The following is a 22656-nucleotide window of genomic DNA, read 5'->3' as shown; positions in this document are numbered from 1 at the left end:
TTTGAGACTGGAAGATTGGTTTTCCAAATGGCAGATAAAATATAATGTTGCCAAGTGCAAGGTGATGCATATAGGGAAAAATAACCCTTGCAGTAGTTACACAATGTTAGGTTTGATCGTAGGAGTTACCACCCAGGAAAGAGATCTAGGCTTCATAATAGATAAATCATTGAAATTATCGACTCAGTGTGCCATGGCGGTCAAAAGAGCAAACAGAATGTTAGGAATTATTTGGAAGGGAATGGCAAATAAAACGTTGGGTGTCTTAATGCCTCTGTATCGCTCCATGGTGAGACCGCACGTTGAATACTGTATGCATTGCTGGTCATCACATCTCAAAAATGATATAGTTGCACTGGAGAAAGGCAACCAAAATAAGGGGCATAGAACAGCTCCCCTATGAGGAATGGCTAAAGAATTTAGAGCTGTTCAGTTTGGAGAAGAGTTGACTGAGGGGGGATATGATAGAGGCCTACAAAATCATGAAAGGACTTGAACAGTTTATTGTAAATCGGATATTATTGTATTATTGTATTTCAGATAATAGAGGGACTAGGGGGCATTCCATGAAGTTAGCAAGTAGCTCATTTAAAACAAATCGAAGAAAATTCTTTTTCACTTAGCACATAGTTAAGCTCTGGAATTCATTGTCAGAGTAGGTGGTTACAGCAGCTAGTGTAACTGGGTTTAGAAAAGGTTTGGATAATTTCCTAGAGGAAAAATTAATAAATCAATAATAAGCAATAGTAGCTTGAGATCTATTTAATATTTTGGGTACTTGCTAGGTACTTGTGACTTGGTTTGTCCACTGTTGAAAACAGGATGCTGGGTTTGATGGACCATTGGTCTGACCCAGAATGGCATATCTTATGTTCTTAATTTCTAATGAGAAACAAATCAGAGAACATATGTACAAAGGCAACAAAGGATAGTCAAACAAGATAGGCCTTGGCAAAAGGATTTTGGTAAATGAGACAGGAGAAAGAGAGAACAAGACTAGGGACAAGACAGGAAAGAAACAGAATGGCATGGGTGAAAGAATGGAGATGAGTAGCAAAGGAGGGAATGAGAGGCTGACGGAGGGCTGAGAGGAAATGGGAAAAAGTTTGGAGATGGACAGATAGGCGACAGCAATGAGGTTGAGAATTAGGATGGAGACGTTTTGAAAGGGAGAAATGAAAAGCTTGAAGGGGGCAACAGAGGTGAGAGATGGGGAGGTAGAAGAAGGTGGATACACAAGAGACATAATAACACAATTGATGATGGAAGATGAGGACCAAGTGGCCCACCCAGTCTGCTTAGTTGCCTTCCTTTCTGGTTTGCTGCTTTTGGCAGATGATTATAAAAATTCCTGTGCTCAAACCAACACCAGCCTTCCCCCCTCCTGCCCCCCAAAAAATGATTTTTAGTTAACCTCTCAAATTTGTTCCTAAGCATGTTTAAATCCTATTATAGTACTGACCTCCATTGTCTCTGCTGGAAGGCCATTCCAGGCATCCACCAGCCTTAACAAAGTAGTATTTAATCATGTTTTTCCTCATCCTAACAAACAGGCCGATGCAGGAGAGCGGATGAACGCCCGCTCTCCCAGTGCGCGCACCGGCCACTTGCCGGTGCGCGCAATTCAGTATGCAAATTAGGTGGTGCGGTAGAAACAGGCAAAAGGAAGCGCTAGGGACACTAGCGCGTCCCTAGCGCCTCCTTTTAGCCAGGAGCGGCAGCTGTCAGCGGGTTTAACAGCCGACGCTCAATTTTGCCGGCGTTGGTTCTTGAGCCTGCTAATAGCCACGGGCTCGGAAACCGGACGCCGGCAAAACTGAGCGTCTGGTTTTCGGCCCGACAGCCGCCGGCCCATTTAAAAATTTATTTATTTTTTTTACTTTTTTTACACTTCGGGACCTCCGACTTAATATCGCCATGATATTAAGTCGGAGGGTGCACAGAAAAGCAGTTTTTACTGCTTTTCTGTACACTTTCCCGGTGCCGGCAGAAACTAGCGCCTACCTTTGGGTAGGCGCTAATTTCTTAAAGTAAAATGTGCGGCTTGGCTGCACATTTTACTTACTGTATCGCGCGGGCATACCTAATAGGGCCATCAACATGCATTTGAGAGTTGAGGGCGCTATTAGGTGCCGCGGGTTGGACGCGCGTTTTCCTCCCCTTACTGAATAAGGGGTAAGGGAAAACGCGCGTCCAAGGGCAGGTTAACAGTGCGCTCCAATGCACTGTTAACCTGCCTGTATCGGCCTGATAGTAAATGAAAAGGACTGATTGGCCCATCCAGTCAGGGCTGGCTTTTAGGGTGTGCAACCTGTGTGGCCACACATGGCACCAAGCACCATGCTGGCGCCCCTTCCCCTCGTCACCCTTCTACATCATATAGGTGGGGGTAAGAGAGAGGGGATTTAGAGGGATATTGGCACTGGGCAAAGGGTACGGAAATAGGGAGAGATGGAGAGAGAAAAAGGGGGATGCTGTGTTGAAGCCACCGCCACTACCAAAAGGAGGAGCACATTGCTGGAGCTGCCACCACCAAAGGGGAGAGGGATTGCCAATTTCAGTTTTTATACAGCGGTCCTGTTGTGGAAAATTAGTGGGACTTAGCAGGTGTCCTGGCTTTGTACACTTCTGTCTATTCCAGTTTAAAAGCTTTAAAGAAAAATTTGTAATCACTAAAGAAAGAGAAGGCAATTAGCTTACTTCCTTATTTTATTATCTGATCATGCACACACAGATAAAATGAGCCACCAGCAGCAACCAAAGATATGAGAGCTCTGAGTTGCGCAGTAACATTTCACATCTTATAAATGATCTTAAGACATTAATAACAAGTACTGGACAAATCAACAAATGAATATGTACAATATTTTTTCAATATTCATTACATTCCAAGAACTTATACCTAATTCAATGTCACTAATTCCTATGCATAAGCTTATGTTTTTTTCTAACTTATTACAGTTAGCTTTTTGGAATAAACAACTCTAAATATCTCCATATATGGTTATGCTTGTCTACTAAAGAAAATATAAATATATAATTCTTAGTATGCTGTAGCTATGTCATTTTCAGTACTTCTGCCTTTTGCTGTTTCTAGCTAGGCCTAAAAGCTCAGTCTCAATCCTTATAACGGTAGTTAGCATAACCTAACTAAGGATTTCAAGCTGGGAATCCTAAAATTTACCACACAGCCTAGAGCTGGCACTGCATCCAGTCTGCCTGGCTATTTCTGTCATATTCAAATGATATATGTCAAGCTCTCAATTGTAGAAGTTAGATCTATTTTAAAAAAAATTGCAGTTTATTCAAGTCAATTTTTGTCATTTTCCTCTTTTGGTTCTTGCAAGTCTCACACCCAACTACCCTGCCATGTGTTAGCACCAAGCTTGATGATGATCCCGCCAGCCACCAAAACCAGCAAGGCTGCTGTCTAGACATCCAGAAATCTTATGCTTCAACAACCAGCAGATTTAAAACAAATCATAGAAAGTACTTTTTTGCTCGACACACTATCAAGCTGTAGAATCTGTTCCCAGAGGATATAATCAAGGCGACTAGCATAGATCTGACTTCTCTTTTGTCTTCAGGTTTTGGGCAGGAAGGTCTGGCACATGTAGTGGAGGGTATGGGTGAGCTGGTGGAGAGCCTAGGTCAGACAGTGGAGGTCTAGGTCAACTGATGGAAGTACGTGCACAAGTATTTGTTGCGCCCGTCGGCCGCAAACTGCTGCGGCCACTCTGTCTCACCTCTTTTCTGCCTTTTTCCATTCCAGTTGGCAAGATGGCTGCCTCCGCTTCCACACGCCGACCGCTCTGGCATCCCTGGAACAACAAGGGCGATTGCATTCGCCATTTTCCTTCTGGGATCACCTAGGGCACGCACGCTGGCCCTCCTTTTACGTACGTCATGGCGGGAACCTCGCGGCATCCCCTCCGCATGACATCACTACCTCCGGGTATTTAAACTCCAAATTCCATTCCAGCTGTAAGTTAGCAAGGATTCGTTCCTGCTGATTTTGCTCAGGTTACAGGCGCCTTCGCTCTGTACTCTACTTTGGACGACTCAGGTACCCGCTCCTTGGGGGCCTTGCTACGTTCCTGTTTTACCCTTCGGGGTTAGCTTGTTCCAGCTAAGGACGCCATTGGTACCCGCTCCTCTGGGGCCTTGCCTCGTCCTGGGCCGCCGCTCCTCGGAGGTCCCTATCTTCATCAGCCTATCTCTACAGAGTGAGTACCCCAGCTTTCCAGCTTCTCTCTCTCTCTCACCCTTCTACAGTGTGGATTCACGGCGTACCCTGCTCTGTGGACCACTACCGGATTAACCTTACAGGCCTGCCATCTACAGTGTGTATTCACGGCGTACCCCGCTCTGCGGACCACTATCGGATCTACAGTCTTTTGGTGAGTGTTCATCTTCGCAGGTCACACTGCGGAGTATCAGTGAGACCACCCTTCTGGGACCACCCTCCTCTGTGCAGAGGCACTCTGCCTGCTCCTTGGGTTATTTCCATCATCGGCTGTATAATAAAGACTCTCTTGACTTCTGTGTGTGTACCATTAGAGCCAGCCTATTGCAACAAGTCCCCACAGGGCTCCTCCCTGTGGGAGGTTCCATCTCTTGCTACGACCAAGGGCCCACAACACCACCAAAACATAACAGATTGCTAACTCCATGGACCCGGCTCAGCTCTCAGCCTTGCAGGCCATTCCTGGCCTGGCCCAGCAGCTCAACGAACAACAGATGTCCCTGGAGATATTAACCACCGCCTTCAATCAGTTGAATGCCAGACTGAGCACTCATCCTGTTCCAGAGAGGAATGCTTCTTCTCAAGTGAGTAAGGATCAAACCACTGTGCCATTAGCTGCCCCTACACGCTTCTCTGGTGATGCCCAGATGTGTAGGGGCTTCCTCAACCAGTGCTGCATGCACTTTTCATTACAATCTAAATACTTTCCTTCCACTGTGTCCAAGACAACGTACATTCTGTTTTTACTAGAAGGAAGAGCCCTGGCCTGGGCTTCACACCTCTGGGAATGCAACGACCCAGTCTTGAGCGACCTATCTGGGTTTCTGACCCTTTTCAAGTTAGTGTTTAATGACCCAGCACGCCAGACTATCACAGGGTGTACACTTTTACACCTTCAACAGGGGAATAGACCCCTACCGGACTATGTTATTGAATTTAAAACATTATCCTCAGAACTTCACTGGGACCTGGGATGCTTACGCACGTGCCATATTTCTGGAGGGTCTCAACTCCTGTATAAAGGATGAACTCACAGCTCGTGATTTACCAGATACCCTAGAGGCCCTTATTGATCTAGCTGGAGGAGTGGATCACCGACTCCGTGTCCGGACTCAAGAATTGAAGAGTTCCAAGAAACATACCTCTGGAGGTATCCGCCCTTTAACTGTCCATACGGCATCTACCCAACCTTCTGTGCCCAGTGAAGAGGATGAGCCAATGCAGCTAGGCCGCAGCCACTTAACCTCTAAAGAGAGACGCTACCATAAATGTATGGGCCTCTGCATGTACTGTGGGCAATCAGGCCATTCTGTACAGACTTGCCCCATCTGTCCGGGAAACATGCAGACCTAGGATCCACTGGAGGACGCTTCCTAGGTCTAACTACACCCTCTTCTCACTATCTCTCCCCATCTCTCTCATCTCAGGAAGTCTCGAGTTCCAGACACTAGCACTCGTGGATTCCGGTGCTGGCGGAAATTTTATTCTGAAAAGACTTGTGGAACATCTACGAATTCCTACTACGCCTACAGCTACTCCTTTGCTGCTATCGTCAAAACATTGCGAGACTCTACCTGGGGATGTCTCTCTTGTTACACAGCCTGTATGCTTACGCACTGGGGCACTCCACTCTGAGAATATCTCCTTCTTGGTCCTCGACAAAGCCATTCACCCCGTTGTACTTGGCCTACCCTGGTTACAAGAACACACTCCTCAGTTCAACTGGACTACAATGGAACTTTCGCAGTGGGGTTCTGGCTGTCTTGACCGATGCCTAAAGAAAGTTACACCCTTACCATGTATGTCTGCTATACCATCTCTACCTGGTCTTCCGCCTCAATATGCATTGTTTCAGGACGTCTTCTCCAAACAAGCGGCAGACATCCTACCACCACATAGAACCTTTGACTGTGCAATTAAATTGAAGCCTAACTCAGAACTTCCTAAGGGAAGGGTGTACCCCCCTCTCATTATCTGAGACTGAGGCCATGTCGGCCTATATCCAAGAGAACCTACAAAAGAGGTTTATCAGACCCTCAAAGTCACCTGCTGGTACAGGATTTTTTTTTTTTGTTGGCAAGAAGGATGGATCCCTTCACCCTTGATTTGATTACAGGGGTCTCAATGAAATTTCCATCAAGGATCGTTACCCTTTACCGCTGATTTCAGAGCTGTTTGACAGACTCCAGGGGGCCAAAGTCTTTACCAAACTAGATCTAAAAGGGGCCTTCAACCTGGTCAGAATCCGTCACGGGGAAGAATGGAAAACCGCCTTTAATACCCATGATGGACATTTCGAATACTTAGTCATGCCTTTCGGCTTGTGCAATGCACCAGCGGTATTTCAAAATATGATGAATGAAATTCTGCGAGACCTGCTGTACTATTACGTGGTGGTATATTTAGATAACATCTTAATCTTCTCTAGGGACATTCAGATGCATCAGGCAGATGTGGTCAAGGTACTACAAAGATTACGTGACAACCACCTTTACGCAAAGCTTGAGAAGTATGCCTTTCACCAAGAATCTGTGCCTTTCCTTGGTTATATTGTTTCCAAAGAAGGGTTTCAAATGGACCCACAAAAAACCAAAAGCATCCAAGACTGGCCTCAACCCACTGCATTAAAGGCACTATGCTGTTTTCTCGGCTTCACAAACTACTACCGTACATTTATCAAGCATTACTCCACCTTAACTGCTCCACTCACTGCCATGACTAGAAAAGGTGCTAACCCTTCTAAATGGTCTCCTGAGGCTGTGACAGCCTTTCAGACTCTCAAAGCGGCCTTCTTAAAAAAAACCTTGTTTTCGCCATCCCGATCCTTATCACCCATTCATCGTTGAAGTCGACTCCTCCGATGTCGGCATGGGAGCCGAGTTAAACCAGAACAGCAATACCAACACCCTTCATCCATGCTCATTCTTCTCTCAAAGTTTTTCTCCAGCCGAGAGAAACTATGGAATTGGAGATAAAGAGCTGTTAGCTATTAAACTGGCCTTTGAGGAGTGGCATCCATGGTTGGAAGGGGCCCAACACCAAATAACGGTGTATACAGATCACAAAAATCTGGAATATCTATGGCATGCACAGCGATTTAATCATCAACAAGCCAGGTGGTCATTGTTCTTTAACCGATTTGATTTTCTGCTCAAATACCGTCCTGTAGAGAAGAATGTCCAGGCAGATGCCCTCTTGCGTTCCTTTCTACCAGAAGATGTGCCTGACGAATCTCGCCACATCATCAGCCCTGAGAAGGTGGTCTTGGCCACCACCCATGTGGTGCCAGCCGGTAAGACTGTGGTGGCTCGAGTTATGAGGAAAAAGCTATTAAGGTGGGCACATGATTCTCGATTGGCCGGTCACCCTGGCCAAGCCCGCATGCTAGCCATGCTTCAGCGCTTCTATTGCTGGCCCCCGATGAAGGCAGATGTACAAGCTTACGTAGCCTCATGTGCTACCTGCGCAAAAACCCCTGGCCGGATGTCCCTGGGGTCTCCTTCAATCCTTACCAGTGCCTGAAGAACGTTGGACACATATCACAACCAACTTCGTGGTAGACTTACCACCTTCCAACAGGAATAACACGATTTGGGTAACTGTCGATCGCTTCTCGAAGATGGCCCACTTCGTGGCACTACCAGGGTTACCGTCAGCTGCGGAACTAGCCAAGTTGTTCGTGAAACACATCTTCCGCCTTCACGGCATGCCAAGGCACATCCTGTCAGATAGGGGTGTGCAGTTCACTGCAAAATTCTGAAAGGCACTGTGTCAGAAATTTGACATCTCGTTGGATCTTACCTCGGCCTATCACCCGCAATCCAACGGCCAGACCGAGAGAATGAATCGGACACTCAAACAATTCCTACGTTCTTATGTGAACTCAAGGCAAAGCGACTGGGCAGATTTACTTCCCTGGGCTGAATTTGCCTTGAACTCCCATCCTGCTTCCACCACTGGATCAACTCCATTCCAGATTGTCTATGGTCATCAACCGCTACCTCCACTACCATTGCCTCTGTCCGTAGCTTCACCAGCTGCTTAAACCATGGCAAAAGAGCTGCAACAACTCTGGAGACAGACCAAGGACCTCTTACTTGAAGTGGGGCAGAGAGCTAAAAAGACCTATGATGCTCATCACCGAGAGGCACCTCAGTTCCACCCAGGTGACAAAGTCTGGCTCAGCACTAAGTACCTTCGCCTTAAACTACCCTCTGCATGCTTTGCGTCACATTACGTCAGACCCTTTGCTATTCTCCGACGCTTGGGAGCATTAACTTACAGACTGAAATTACCTTCCTCCATGAAGATTCACAGTGCCTTCCATGTGGCACTCTTGAAACCACTTATGCTTTCTGAATTCTTGACCAAGACTCCTGAGCCAGCACCTCTAGATGCTGAAGAAGATATTGCTTATCTAGTCCACGATGTCCTTGACGTGCGCAAGAGAGGTAAACACCGGGAGTACTTAATCTCGTGGGAAGGATACGGACCAGAAGAGAATTCCTGGGAACCTACTGTCAACGTTCTTGACAAAGACTTGATTTGACGCCTTCATCAAGCACATCCTAGGAAGCCTAAACCCTCTGGGAGGGGCCCTAAGAAGGGGGGTACTGTTGTGCCCGTCAGCTGCAGACTGCTGCGGTTTCTCTGTCTCGCCTCTTTTCTGCCTTTCTCCGTTCCAGTTGGCAAGATGGCTGCCTCTGCTTCCACACGCCGACCGCTCCAGCGTCCCCGGACAAACAAGGGCGATTGCGTTTGCCATTTTCCTTCTGGGATCACCTAGGGCACACACGCGCGCGCTGGCCCTCCTTTTACGTATGTCATGGCAGGAACCTCGGGGGCATCCCCTCTGCATGATGTCACTACCTCCGGGTATTTAAACTCCAAATTCCATTCCAGCTACGAGTTAGCAAGGATTCATTCCTGCTGATTTCGCTCAGGTTACAGACGCCTTCACTCTGTACTCTACTTTGGACGACCCAGGTACCCGCTCCTCGGGAGCCTTGTGTTAGGAATGTGGACCCTTGGGCTGGCTGAGACAGATGGTATTGCACTGTGGGAAGCCCACAGTGGATGTTGCAGCTGGGAGGCAGCGCTGAAGAGGTTGTCCTGAGAAGGCTTCACCACTGGAAGCCCGAGGTCCCCCCAGGAGGAGCCTGTAGGGATCCAGGCCTCCTGGACTTAGGTGCAATCCTCTGCGACCGAGGACCAGAAAAGAAGCCCGAAGAGGTAGTCCAGCGAAGCGGCTGAGCCCAGGAGGTCTGAAGAGACTTCACCTTTGGAAGCCCGCGGCCCCCCCGGGAGGAGCCCATGAGGATCCGAGCCGCTGGGACTTAGGCGAAACCTCCAGGCGAGTGAAGAACAGGATACCTGAGGAAGAGGAGAGGGCTGAAGCCGGAGTCCAGGAACGAGCCAAGGTCGGAAGCCGGGAGTCAGATGCCGAAGACAAAGCCAGGGACAGAAGCTGAAGCCGGAGTCAGTGGACGAAGCAGGGTCGGAAGCCAGAAGTCTGAAGCTGAAGACGATCAGGGATCCCAGGTGCAGCAACTAGAAACTCTAACAGAGTGAACCTTGTTGCAAGGCGAAGTTTAGGCCAAGCTGCAGGGTTTAAATACCCTGCAGCATCTGACGTCATCCGAGGGCTGTCTTCCCTCTTCCTGCGCTGGCCTCTTTAAAAGTTCGAGCTCCCGCGCGTGCCTAGGGGGTAGGGCCAAGCGCGTCGAGTCGGCAGTGTCTCCTTTGCGAAGGGAGAGCTGCAGCAGGAGCCAGGTTGGACCTAGACGGCCGAAGGAGGCTTCCAGCGGCCCGGGCTGTCCACGAGGAAAGAGGAGGTCCCGGGGCACGGCCCGGGACCGTAACACCTTGCTACGCTCCTGTTTTACCTTTCGGGGTCAGCTTGTTCCAGCTAAGGACGCCCTTGGTACCCGCTCCTTGGTGTGCACATGTTATAAAATCAGGAATCGGCGCACACAAGGGGGTGCACAGTTGTGCACCTTGTGCGCACCGAGCCTCGCTGCCTTCCTCCATTCCCCCTAACCTAAACTTCCCACCCCTTCCCCTAACCTTTCTCCCCCCTAGCCCTACTCTAACCCCCACCAAATTCTTATCGTACCATGGCCACTCTGTCGGATGCCTCTGGCCCCACCCATGCCCCGCCCCCGGACTGCCCCTTTAGTAAAGCCCCGAGACTTACACGCGTCCCGGAACGTTACGTGCGTCGCCGGGCCATTTGAAAATAGGCCTGGCGCGCGTAACCTTTTTAAAATCTGGCCCATTATGCGCATAATCCCTACACAAAACCATGTCATACTGGAATAAATGTCTCTCAGAAATCAACAACCTACTCGACAGCCTCAACCTGGTTCTAAACACAAACAAAACTGAAATCCTCATTATAGCTCCTGAAAATTATATCCCACCCATCACCCTACCAGCCAGCCAATCCCCTGCCACCTCCAAAGACCTTACTTCAACACAAGTAAGAGACCTGGGTGTACTCCTAGATAACAGACTCAGCTTCAACAAATTCGTTAACAACACCACAAAAGAATGCTTCTCTAAATTGCAAGTAATAAAGAAATTAAAACCACTACTACTCTACAGAGACTTCCGCCTGGTTCTACAATCCATCATACTCCCGAAACTAGACTACTGCAACTCACTCCTTCTGGGCCTTCCCGCTAGCACCACCAAACCACTCCAGATGGTCCTTAATGCTACGGCAAGAATTCTCACAAACACCAAAAAAAGGGATCATATCACCCCCATCCTCCAGCACCTTCATTGGTTACCGATTAAATACAGGATTCACTTTAAAAGCATCATGATGATACACAAGGCCCTACATAACATCTCTCCTCTCAACTTAACTTTTCAACTCCAGCTACACATCTCCAAGAGACCGACGAGAAATGCGTATAAGAACATGCTTGTAACCCAGCCAGCGAAAACCTCCCTGAGGAAAAGCGCACTATCCACAGCGGGTCCCACACTCTGGAATTCGCTCCCACCGGATCTTCGTCTTGAACCTTGCCACATCACGTTTAAAAAGAAGCTAAAGACTTGGCTTTTCGCACAAGCATTCCCGAACATCTAAGAGTCGGAAGAATACATCTCCTGTATTCTTCCAAAGGATAGACCTTGAACCACCATCCCCCCCTGTACATAGGTTTCTGTACATAGGTTTCTGGGCAATTTTATCACAATTAAATTGGACATGCCTAATACATGTCATTCTATGTAATCTCCCCTATCCCCCGTTATGCCCCTCTTCTTTACCTGTTATCTGTTTCAAAGTTATATGTTTCAATGTTATTTGTTTCAATGTAATTCGTCCTGCGAGGCGTTAGTTTTATTTCCTTGTAAACCGGGGTGATATGTATATTATACAGGAACCTCGGTATATAAAAACAAAAAAATAAAATAAATAAATAAATAATAAAATGCAGGCATGTACTTTTATAAAATAGGTGTAGAAACTATGCAGATCACTGCATTAAACAATTTCATATTCTGAAACATGTGTGCATATTTTCTGGGCAGTGATGTATGAAATATTTTAAAGAATGTACAGTTTTGTCTGCACAGTTTGTAAAATCTAGGCATAACTTTGGGCATACCTACTTATGCAGGCATGTGCTGAGTTATGCACACTATCAAAAATTACCCTCTTAAAGTCCGCAAGCCAGTCCTCCACCTCCATGCACACACAAAATCTGACTCCAATCAACACACTCAAGGTAGAGATAACCAAGGGGTTGGTGCAGTGTCAGAGCAGCTCAACTAGGCTCCGAACTCACAGTGTGATATAGCCACATAGACCTGTGCTTCATTTCAATTATCATACATATCATAAAAAAATATATACAGTACACAAAAACATAAATGCCATGTTGGGTCAGGCCAAGCTCCATCGAGCCCAGCATCCTGTCTGACAGCGACTAGACCAGGTCACAAGTACCTGGCAGATCGCACAAAGTAGATCTATTTCCTGTTCCTCACTCCCAGGGATAGCCAATGCCTTTCTTAATCTACCTGGCTAATAATGTTTTATGAACTTTTCCTCCAGGAACTTACCCAAACCTCTTTTAAATCCCCCGTTAATTTCTACAACTTTATTAGCAGATGTAAAAGCATGCATGCATGTTTGATGATGTATGCACATAAAATATATGAGTGCATGTGTCGTGTCTAATCCTGCCCTGGAACACCCTCTTTCTTTATGTATACTTTTCCACGTGGCAGCAGAAGTATGTGCATACCTGTGACTTACTGACAATTTGCTTGGCCTGCACAAAGGCTGCTTGCAAGCATATATGCTGATTTTACACACACAAACCCTGCATAAGGCTTTGAAAATTCACCCCTAAAGGCCTAATTATAAAATATGCCGTGAGGCCCAGGAAAGTCTGTGCCTGCCCTTGCTGCCATATTATAACTCACGGTGAAGCCATCATGCAATCAGATATTTAAGACACAGTACTTCTTCTATAGCAATACCTAGTGTCAAGGAGCATCTCTAGAAATAGCTCTAAGGTTTTTGAATTTTACAAGTGATCACTGCAGTTATTTCATAGTGACTGTGATTCCTCTTTATAACAAACTCTCTTATAACAAATCTTGGTTATAAGACATAGAAGACTTGTCTCCAACATAATTCTCACTGTTAGTTACAGCAAGCAAATTATAATAGAATGGTTCATAATGCAACACTTTTGTTGTCTCGCAATCCATTAATTATAAAGCAACAGTATCATTTATATCTCTTATTTTACATTAAAAATAAGTAGAAGTAGTAGGCCAACGGCTAGTACTCAGAACTAGAAATCACATATGCTTTGGTTTCAGTCTTGATCTAGACACTGACTGTGTTTGACCTTGGGCAAAGTCATGTTGTCTGTCCCGCCTCAGTTTACCCAGTTGTGATTGTGGGTAATAATAAAGTTGTGGATTACTGTGATTGTAAAGCATTTTACATTCCTGACCAGAATATATAAATTCAAATTTATTATTTTATGATTCCAAACACAGTAAAAAAAAAAAAAAAGCTATTAGCCTTTAATTAGAAAAAGTGAAAATAGGCCAATGTGCATTGCCATTACAGACAGGCATAAATTATTGTTCCTGTTCTCTAAAGCTTCTGTCTGTATGAACAAACAGAAAAAGTCCAGTACATTCTAAATAACAGCTCTTTCGCCCAAAAAAACAGCAAGTTCAGTAATTGTTAGCCTTACTCAGAAACTTCCTCCTCGCAGCCAATAATAGTTCACGCCCGAGGTGAGCTGTACCTCCAAACATCTAATTACACACAGCAAGAGATGAAGGAAAACTGAAGTGGTTACCAAGAGCATATTAGCAACTCAGGACTAGAATGAGAAAAAATAGGATGTCAGATGAGTCGCATGCAGAGTGATGCTCCAGCGCCTCATGCATCCATTTGTCCTTGGCACTCAGACAATGAGATTTTTAATATCTGAAAAAGAAATTGCTATGAAGGCTCATTCATTGGTAAATGGAAACTGCCACTGCAGCATTAGAAGCCAGAGGAAGAACTGTTCATTACTGTTTAGCTTATATTTATGACCATGATTTCCATATGTATATTAAATTGCATGGAGGTTGTTTTCTTGCTATTGGTCCTAGAATGTGAAAGAGAGCCTGGTGTATCTCATTCTTTCTGCTATTAACAGACAAGTGGCCTGAATGGATAACGTGAGCTGGGCAAAGTTCATGAGTTACTCTTTCTGCTTTGCCATAGTGCTGTAAAGTTGATGTTGTATATAGTGTAAGCTTTTTTTAAGATGTCACAATGTAAAACATGTGCTCTTGGATTATTTGTGCATGCGTACTGTGTGGCTTCAGTTCGTTGCTGCGCACTCTACTGGTTAAAATCCCTTTTCTATATGGTCAGCTGCTGTACTGTAATGTAAAGCTCTGTATTTATTCTATGTGTCTGTGTGTCACGATGTGATTAGCCAACCTTCTATCCTAATTTCATAAAGAAGACATTGTAAGGTGAATTTAAGTGCCCGACGTGTGCCATAACCAGGAGAAATGCAAATATGTTGGGCTGATGTGCACCGAGCGGATTTTAAAAGCTGCCCAGGTGCGCACATTTCTCCCGCTGTGCACACAAATGAAAAGTTCCAGAAAAGGAGTGGGGCATGGGTGTTCCTGGATTTCTCAATGAAACCAGCGCGCTGGTGTCTCCTTCCGCATAACTTTACTTCTGCTATAGATGGCATGTAAGTCATAAAACAAAAAAATATAGGCATGAGGCAGGGTTTTAAAGTTCTGGGTTAACAGGAAAAAAGCTATTAAGATAGGGTGGTTTGGAAGTGCTATCCCTTGCTTGGGTGAAACTAGCAATGGCGTGGATGCACACCCCTTTTAAAATCCTCCAACTTATGCTGTGGAAGCAGGGTTTGCGGGCACATGCACACGCGCTCAGCCTGTTTTATAACATACGCGCACATACTTGTATATGTTATAAAATAGCCACATCCATGTGCATGTGCCAGCAAACACGTGGACATGTACACCTGCACGCCTGTTTGAAAGTTAAGGTCCTTGAGCATTATATTTAATCTTCTTTGTGCGATAAACAGCACATGTTCAAATGCTTGAAACCAACAAACTGAGCTGATATTAGCTGGAAATGGGAAAGTTGGCCCAAACTGTTAACCTGAAGGTCTCGTTTCCTCCCACTGCACCTGGCTTATAAAAGTATTTTCCCATAGACTGTAAATGGGAGAAACCCCTTTTTTAAATGATGGGCTACATCCGAGAGTGGTGATTTTGAAAATGGAAGTGCAGTATATTAAATAAATAACAATAATTATTTATTAGAGAGGTTCTGTCAGCTCTGCTGGATGACCTTTTCAACACTTCTTTAGAGCTGGGAATGGTTACAAAGGACTGGAGACAGGTAGAGATGGTTGCTTTTCACAAAAATGAAAACAAGGAACCTGAAAACTATAAAGTGACCTTGGTGGTGAATAAATTAATAGAATTGCTGCTAAAACAGAAGATAGTGCTGTTTCTGGAATCTAGTGGATTACAGGATCCAAGGCACAGGTAGCTTTTATCAGATGAATCTAATTAATTTCTTTGACTGGGTGACCAGAGAGTTAGATCAGGGGACAGTGCTAGGTATAGTGTAATTGGATTTCAGCAAGGTCTTTGACACATTTTCACATAGACAACTTATGAACAAACTGAGTACCCTAGGTATGGGCCTTAAAGTGACTGACCGGGTTAGAAATGAGTTGAGTGGGAGGTGACAAAGGGTAGTGAGAAACTGAGTTCACTCCAAGGAAAGAGTGGTTACCAATGAAGTGCCTCAGGAATATGTCCTTCATCTGTTTCTCTTCGTTTTCTTTAGTAATATTACCAAAGGACTATCAGGAAGGGTTTCCCTTGTTATAGATGATACCAAAATCTGCAACAGTGAAGACGCTCTGGAAGGTATGCAAAACCTGCGGTGGAAATCTTGTGAAGCTTGAGGAATAGTCTACAGTTTGGCAGTTAAGATTTAATGATAAAAATTGTAAGGTTATGCATTTGAATTGCAAAACCCCAAGGGAACAGTACAGTAGGTTAAGGTTCTGTACACAAAATAGACATGGGATCTAGGAGTGATCATATTTGTTGATTTTAAGGTGGCCAAACAGGTAGAGAAGGCAAAGTCAAAAGCCAGAAGAATGCTTGCATGCATAGGGAGAGGAATCACCAGTATTAAAAAGGTGATATTGCCCATGTATGTCTCTGGTGAGACCTCATTTGGAGTACTGTGTACAATTCTAGAGACCATATTTTCAAAGGGATATAAACCAAATAGAGGTGGCCAAGAGGGCAACTACTAATATGGTCAATGGTCTTCATCATAAAACATATGAGAACAGACTTAAAGATCTAAACATGTATATCTTGGAGGAAAGGAGAGTAAAGGGAAATATGAAAGAGCCATTTAAATGCCACCAAGGAATACATGCACAAAAGGCAGTCCTCTCAACTGGCTTTGGAACGAGGGGTTATGATATGAAGATGAAAGGGGATAGACTCAGGAATAATCTAACAAATATTTATTTACAGAAAGGGTGGTAGATGCATGGAGTAAACTTACTGTGGATGTGGTGGAGATAAGGACAGTATCAGAAATCATGGATCTCTGAGGGAGTGGAGAAGTAGCCTAGTGGTTGGAGTAGCAGGCTGAGAACCAGGGAAGTAAGGGTTAAAATCCTACTTTCATCCTTGTGATCTTGGGCATTTCATTTAATCTTACATTACCTCAGGTACAAACTTAGTACTTGATTCACTAAGGGTTTTTCCTATAGACACAAAATGGGAGAAAAGCCTTAATGAATCTGGCCCTTAGAGGCTTATTTACTAAAGATTTTCTTCCATTTTGTCTGTATGGGGAGAATGCTCAGTAAATAGGACCCTTAGATTGTAAGTCCTCTGGGGACAGGGAAATACCTACTGTAGATTGAATGTAACTCGCCTTGAGCTATCAGTGAAAAGATGTGAATTAAATCCAAAAGTAAAAAAGACTATAAAATTAAGCAGGCGATGTGGAGGGGTAGATTGGATAACCCGTGTGGTCTTTATCTGCTGTCATGTTCTATGTTTCTATATTTCTATGTTTCTATGTTATAAATAATGATTATGAGTATTGGAGCTCATGTGACAACTTTACAATGAATCAATGACACTTTTACAGAAACATTCCTCCCCAGTGGAGTACAGAGATTCTAGCGTGTATGATTACCTTCCATAATGTTGTGCCCGTTGGTCGCAGACAGCTGCGACCTTTCATGCTCACCTCTTTTTTTCCCTGCACCGTCAATCATTGGAAGAGTGGTGACTTCCGCCAACCAACGCTGACCTCCCCAGCGTCCCCAGGACGGCGTGGAGGCTGCCAACCGCCATCTTACTTCCGGAATCACCTAGGCGCGCACGCGCAGGGCCTTCTTTTGTTTACATCATGGTGGGAACCTCGAGGTCGTCCCCTCCTGATGACGTGAACCCGCTGGTATACTTAAGCTGACCGGCCCACTGCTAAGACGCGTTAGCAAGGAGTTCTCGCGTTGTTAAATCCGCTCCATATTGGGATCTTCTGTTCCAGTACCTGCATTTGGGACGCTCTGGCTCAGGGTTCACAATTTCCATCAAAGTCATAACACATAAATTCATCACACAGGTTTAGTGTAGCTAAGCAGAAGTCAAAATAGGCCAGGCAGGGGAGAAAGACCGATACTTCACGCATATCCAGCATAGCTCTCTGCTTCAACGGCAGGGGAGAAAGACCGATACTTCACGCATATCCAGCATAGATCTCTGCTTCACGGCAGGGGAGAAAAACCGATACTTCACGCATATCCAGCATAGCTCTCTGCTTCAACGGCAGGGGGAATGAAGATTAGTGGATCTATATAAAGAGAACAACCAACAAGGACTGAATTACATAGTCTGGGTAAACAAATAAGCATGGGTGTAGCTTGCTTATTGCGGCGGTTACTACCCCTAACTAATTAAGCTAGATATTTCACTTATTTATTTTATTTATTTATTTATTTTTAATGATTTTATATACCGACATCCGTTTGCACATCGCATCGGTTTACATATAACTTATAACCAAAGTATAAAATAGGCATGGCCTTTACAATGAACAGTAAGAACAGTCAACAAGAATATATCAATAAACCAAATACTTTAACTGGAAAACTTCAACTAGGGGTAGCTTACGTTAGGAGAGGGGGATAAAAATCACTATAGGAGAGGCTATGTACAGGGTTCAAATAACAGGTTCGTTACAATTACTTAGATGCAGTTCCAATACTGCTCTCTACATTAATGGTGTGGGTGGAAGGGAAATAGAACCAAAAGGTTACTAAGAGCCAAGATAAACAGATAAGTATGAGAATAAAAAAAAAGTGTGAAGCTTTCTGGGCAGACTGGATGGGCCGTTTGGTCTTCTTCTGCCGTCATTTCTATGTTTCTATGTAGTTCTCTCCATATCTTGTATTTCTTTTTTTTTTTTTAATTCTTTTTATTGAGCCACCGGAATAACAACCATTTACACAGATACTCAAAATTAGAAAAACAATCCATAACATTACAGGATAGTAGCCACCCACAAGAACAATGAGGTCATCGATCCAATGACCCTTAACTATTTCCATTATTTCTTATACCAACAGGTACAACACATCTTCTATTTCTAGCATTTTCTCTAATCATACTTCAAAAGTTGGAGCCTGCAGTTTTAACCATTATAGTATGATTCCCTTTTTAGCTACCATGTTAATAGTTTTTTCTATGCAGTTGGCTTTGTCTTTATTCTAGATTGGAGATATACTAGAACAGTTGATGGCCCTTTTTAAAAATCAGATCTATTAACTTTCATAATTAAAGGAACACTCAAAAATCAATGTACGTACCATGGGAGGGTTTTGAAAGGAAGTGATTAATCATTTAACTTTAAAATAAGAAAATAATTTTGCAGAAATTAAAAAAGAAAGATCTTAGTAAGAAAAAAGCAGCAGTGCCACACATTCCCTTAAATTGGATGAGATCTGAGTGAGGAGTATGGTCTTTACCACTGGAGAATTTATCTAAGCAAATCTGCCACTATATATATAATATAGTGGCAAATCGTACCAAGCTTTTAGAAATATATATATATATATATATATATATATATATATATGTGTGTGTGTGTGTGTGTGTGTGTATTCTAAAAGTTTGGTACGATCTGCCACTGAATTTCCCTACTTGTAGCCATGGGCTTCTTCCTGTAGTTTGGAAAATGACTAAACAGGAAGAAGCTTATGGGGAGGATTAAGATGGAGGAGAGTTTCTAGAAGTGCTGCAGATCCTCTGGGCAGGAAACCAGAACAAGTCTATAGATTCCGTGCGCTAAAGTCAGGTCTGGTTCAAACTGTCAAAAGTCACCTGGGCATGTTATACAACTCCCAAACAAAGAAATAAAGAGGTGTGGGGGGAGGGGAGAGTGGAAGAGAAATAATAAATTAAAAAACAGGTACCTAGTTTTGTTTAGGCAATCAACAATAGTAAACCTGGCTGAGCATTAGTCAGTACATACAGTGCCTTATAAAAGTCTTCACACCCTTGTAAGTTTTTTACATTATGCTTTCTAAAATACACATATCAAAATGCATTGCAGTAGGAGCTTTTTACTTATATACACAACATACTGTACATTTTCATTGTGAAAGAAATTTTCCAGAAGTTATTAACATTACAAAATCCAAAAGTCTTAATTATTTATTTATTTTATTTAACAGTTTTTTATACCGACCTTCATAGTAAATAACCATATCGGATCGGTTTACAGTTTAACAAAGGGAAAACTAGAGTAAACAAATTCAAGTAAACGAAATGACATAATTATATGTCATTGCACAGTACTTGGTGGAAGCCCCTTTTTGCAGCAATAACAGCTATGACTGTCTGATTTACCGACTTTACACAGTGGGATGATGCAATTTTTATCCATTCTTCTTGGCAGAAGAGCTCAAGCTCTTTCAAGATGGCTGGGGATCCACTGTGGACTGCAGTCTTCAAGCCTTGCTGCACATTTTCTTTTGGATTCAGGTCTGGGTGTTCCCTGGGCCATTCAAGGTCGTTCATTGTCTTCTTAAGCCCCTTCCTTGTTGCTTTTGCTTTGTACTTAGGATCATTGTACTGCAGAGAGGTAAATCTTGTCCCCAGTCCCAGGTCTAAGGCAGACTGGAATAGATTTTTCTTCAGGACCTGCCTGTACTTTGCCCCATCTGTTGTTTCCCTCAAGCTTCATAAGCCTATCTGTGCCCACTGCTGCAAAGCATCCTGTAACCCCCTCCTTCATGGGGTGCGTGCAGTGATTTTATAGAGTCGCACTGTTCCCCAGGCAGTCCTTCTATGTCCTGAGCCTCTCCTTTTTTCACGCATGCTTCACAAGAGCTCCTGGAGTCACTGGGGTTCATCCAATGTGTGTGTGTGTGGTGTTAAGGGAATTAACCTTCCTGAGCTCCTGGTGCAGTCGTGGATACAGTCGTCAAAATCACACTCACCTGGTCAATGGGATTCTCAGGTGGGGTTCAGGTAGCAAATAACCATGGAATCCCAGAATGGTGTTAAAAGAACATTTGCTTAATGTTTGAAAATAAGAATCCAGGCCAGAATGGAAAAAATTAGGAACAGAATCCGAAAAAGCATAATAAAAAAAAGGAATAGTCTCTTTGTCCCTGGTAAATCACCTAGTTATCCTTCTCCCAACTGAACTAGTGTCCAGCTCTAGAAATCCTTTCCCTTGGAGGTTGGGATAACCTCTGTCAAGTTCCAGCATGAAACAAAGGCTGAAAAGGTGGCAATCCCCTGTTCAAAAACAGATTTTTCCAAAATAAAGAATTCCAAGAGTCTCTACAAAAATGTCAAAGTCTCAAAAAACCCCCACAATCTCCGACCTCTACTGTTGACTGGTCACAAAGGTAAAAGATCCAGAACCCTGCCCTTCAAGATCCTGGGGGTTTGCCTTCTTCCAGGAAACTGGTTCAAAACTTGAAAATCTTCCAAAGCTCCAATACTCTTCCACACCCAAATGTCTCCACTCTCCTTGGGCATCCTGTACCAGGGAGCAGACAGACTTCTCTTGATCATTCCTCTTGGGGAGAGACAATGACCAAGATCACATGCTCAGGGGGAAATTTATAATCCTAAACAACCACCCACAAAAAGGTGGGGATATGGTAGGGGGGAGGACCCCAAAGATGCAAACTGCTAGGTGAATACAGGGCAAAATATTTATTTATTTTTATTTGGCAATTCTTATATATCGCTATCTCCACATTATGAGCAGCAAGGATTACATAATTACATTCATAATGACATGAAACAAAACAGTAAAAATACAAAACATATCCATAAAACAGACATACATTAAGTCTTAAAAACATCATTGAAATATTGTGCCTTCACTTCCTGAAAAATGTTATATCCTGAATAATCTGCGCTGTCTGGGTAATGCATTCCATAACAAGGGGGCTGCAAATGAAAAAGCATGAGCTCATGTGGATTGAGGTTTATAGTCCCACAGTGGTGGTACCCCTAATAATTTTGCATCTTGCAATCTCAATGTTTGGTTCGGGGTACAATAATTTAATGATTTGGCCAAAGTACAAGAATTTTCAGTATTCAACAATTTGAATACTATCACAACGATCTTGAATTTTACTCTCTGAGCCATGGGAAGCCAGTGCAGCTCTTTGAGAACTGGAATTATATGAGCTGATTGGCTTGTTCCAGATATAATCGCCCACATTTTAAAAGACCCGCGTGCGTAAAAATCGGGGGTTACGCACATAGCTGGGCCTTGCGTGAGCCACGCACATTTTAGAATGGGCCTGGCCACGTGGGTAACTGTCGATACATGCACAAGTGCCGGACCTGCTGAAAAGGACAGGCCGGTGATGGGGTCTGGGCGGGGCAGGACGGCGGACTGGGACAGCGCCATTAGATGCTCTCCCGAAGAAGCGCGCGCCGGCAGTCGGCCAGCGCACGGACTTTACTTCTGCTCCAGAGGAGCAGTAAATACAAAAATTAAAAAAATGGGGATAGGTAGGGTTAATTTAGAGGTTGGTGAGGAGAGGGGAAGAGGGAGGAAGGAGAGGGTTAGAGGTAAGAAAGTTCCCTTCCAGTCCTTTATTGGAACTAGGGAGGCCCTACTCGTGTCGCCACGCATATTATTCTAACATCCACCCCCCCCCCCCCCCGCGCATGTGGAGCAGGCCACCTGCCCGCACATGCGCATGCAGACATTAAAATCCGGCATGCATCCGACGGCCGGAGTGCAGGAGGTCACTCCCGGACCCCCGCTGGACTTTTGGCAAGTCTTGTGGGGGTCAGGAGGGTCCCCCAAGACTTGCCAAAAGTCCCTGGTGGTCCAGCGGGGGTCCGGGAGTGACCTCCTGCACTCGGACCGTCGGCTGCCAGTAATCAAAATGGTGCCGATAGCCTTTGCCCATACTATGTCACAGGGGCTACCGGTGCCATTGGTCAGTCCCTGTCACATGGTAAGAGCACAAGATGGCGCCGATGGCCATGTGACAGGGGCTGACCAATGGCACCGGTAAACCCTGTGACATAGTAGGTCAAAGGCTATTGGCGCCATTTTGAAACCAGCACCGAGGGTGTGAGTGCAGTGGATGGCTCCCAGATCCCCCGCTGAACCACCAGAGAGTAAGTCTTGGGGGGGGGGGGTCAGGAGGGTGGAGGGTTTGTTTAGGCGGCCAAATAATTTGGCGAAGATTCGTGTATTCACAGGGAATCGCGATATGTTTCGCTTCCCCATGAATACAACGAATATGGCCACATCCGTTGCGGATTGCCAATACGTAGGGACC

The 22656-nt window shown here is 44.6% G+C and overlaps 1 protein-coding gene across 6 annotated transcripts in view; it reads left to right on the top strand.

Moving 5' to 3' along the window:
• HMBOX1 (homeobox containing 1) overlaps nt 1–22656 on the top strand; it is a 434799-nt gene that overhangs the window by 95757 nt on the left and 316386 nt on the right. The window contains exon 1 of one of the 6 annotated variants that reach the window (XM_029596163.1): nt 15644–15715. The exons of the other annotated variants lie outside the window; for them this stretch is intronic. The gene's annotated coding sequence lies outside the window, so the exon portion shown is untranslated. Of the gene's footprint in view, nt 1–15643; nt 15716–22656 lie in introns of those variants that run through there. 6 annotated transcript variants of the gene reach the window in all.

Source organism: Rhinatrema bivittatum, chromosome 3 (assembly GCF_901001135.1).
Source record: "Rhinatrema bivittatum chromosome 3, aRhiBiv1.1, whole genome shotgun sequence".
In the NCBI taxonomy this organism is placed as follows: Eukaryota; Metazoa; Chordata; class Amphibia; order Gymnophiona; family Rhinatrematidae; genus Rhinatrema; species Rhinatrema bivittatum.
Note: the sequence above shows the minus strand (reverse complement) of the source record. Positions and strands in the feature narration are given on the sequence as shown.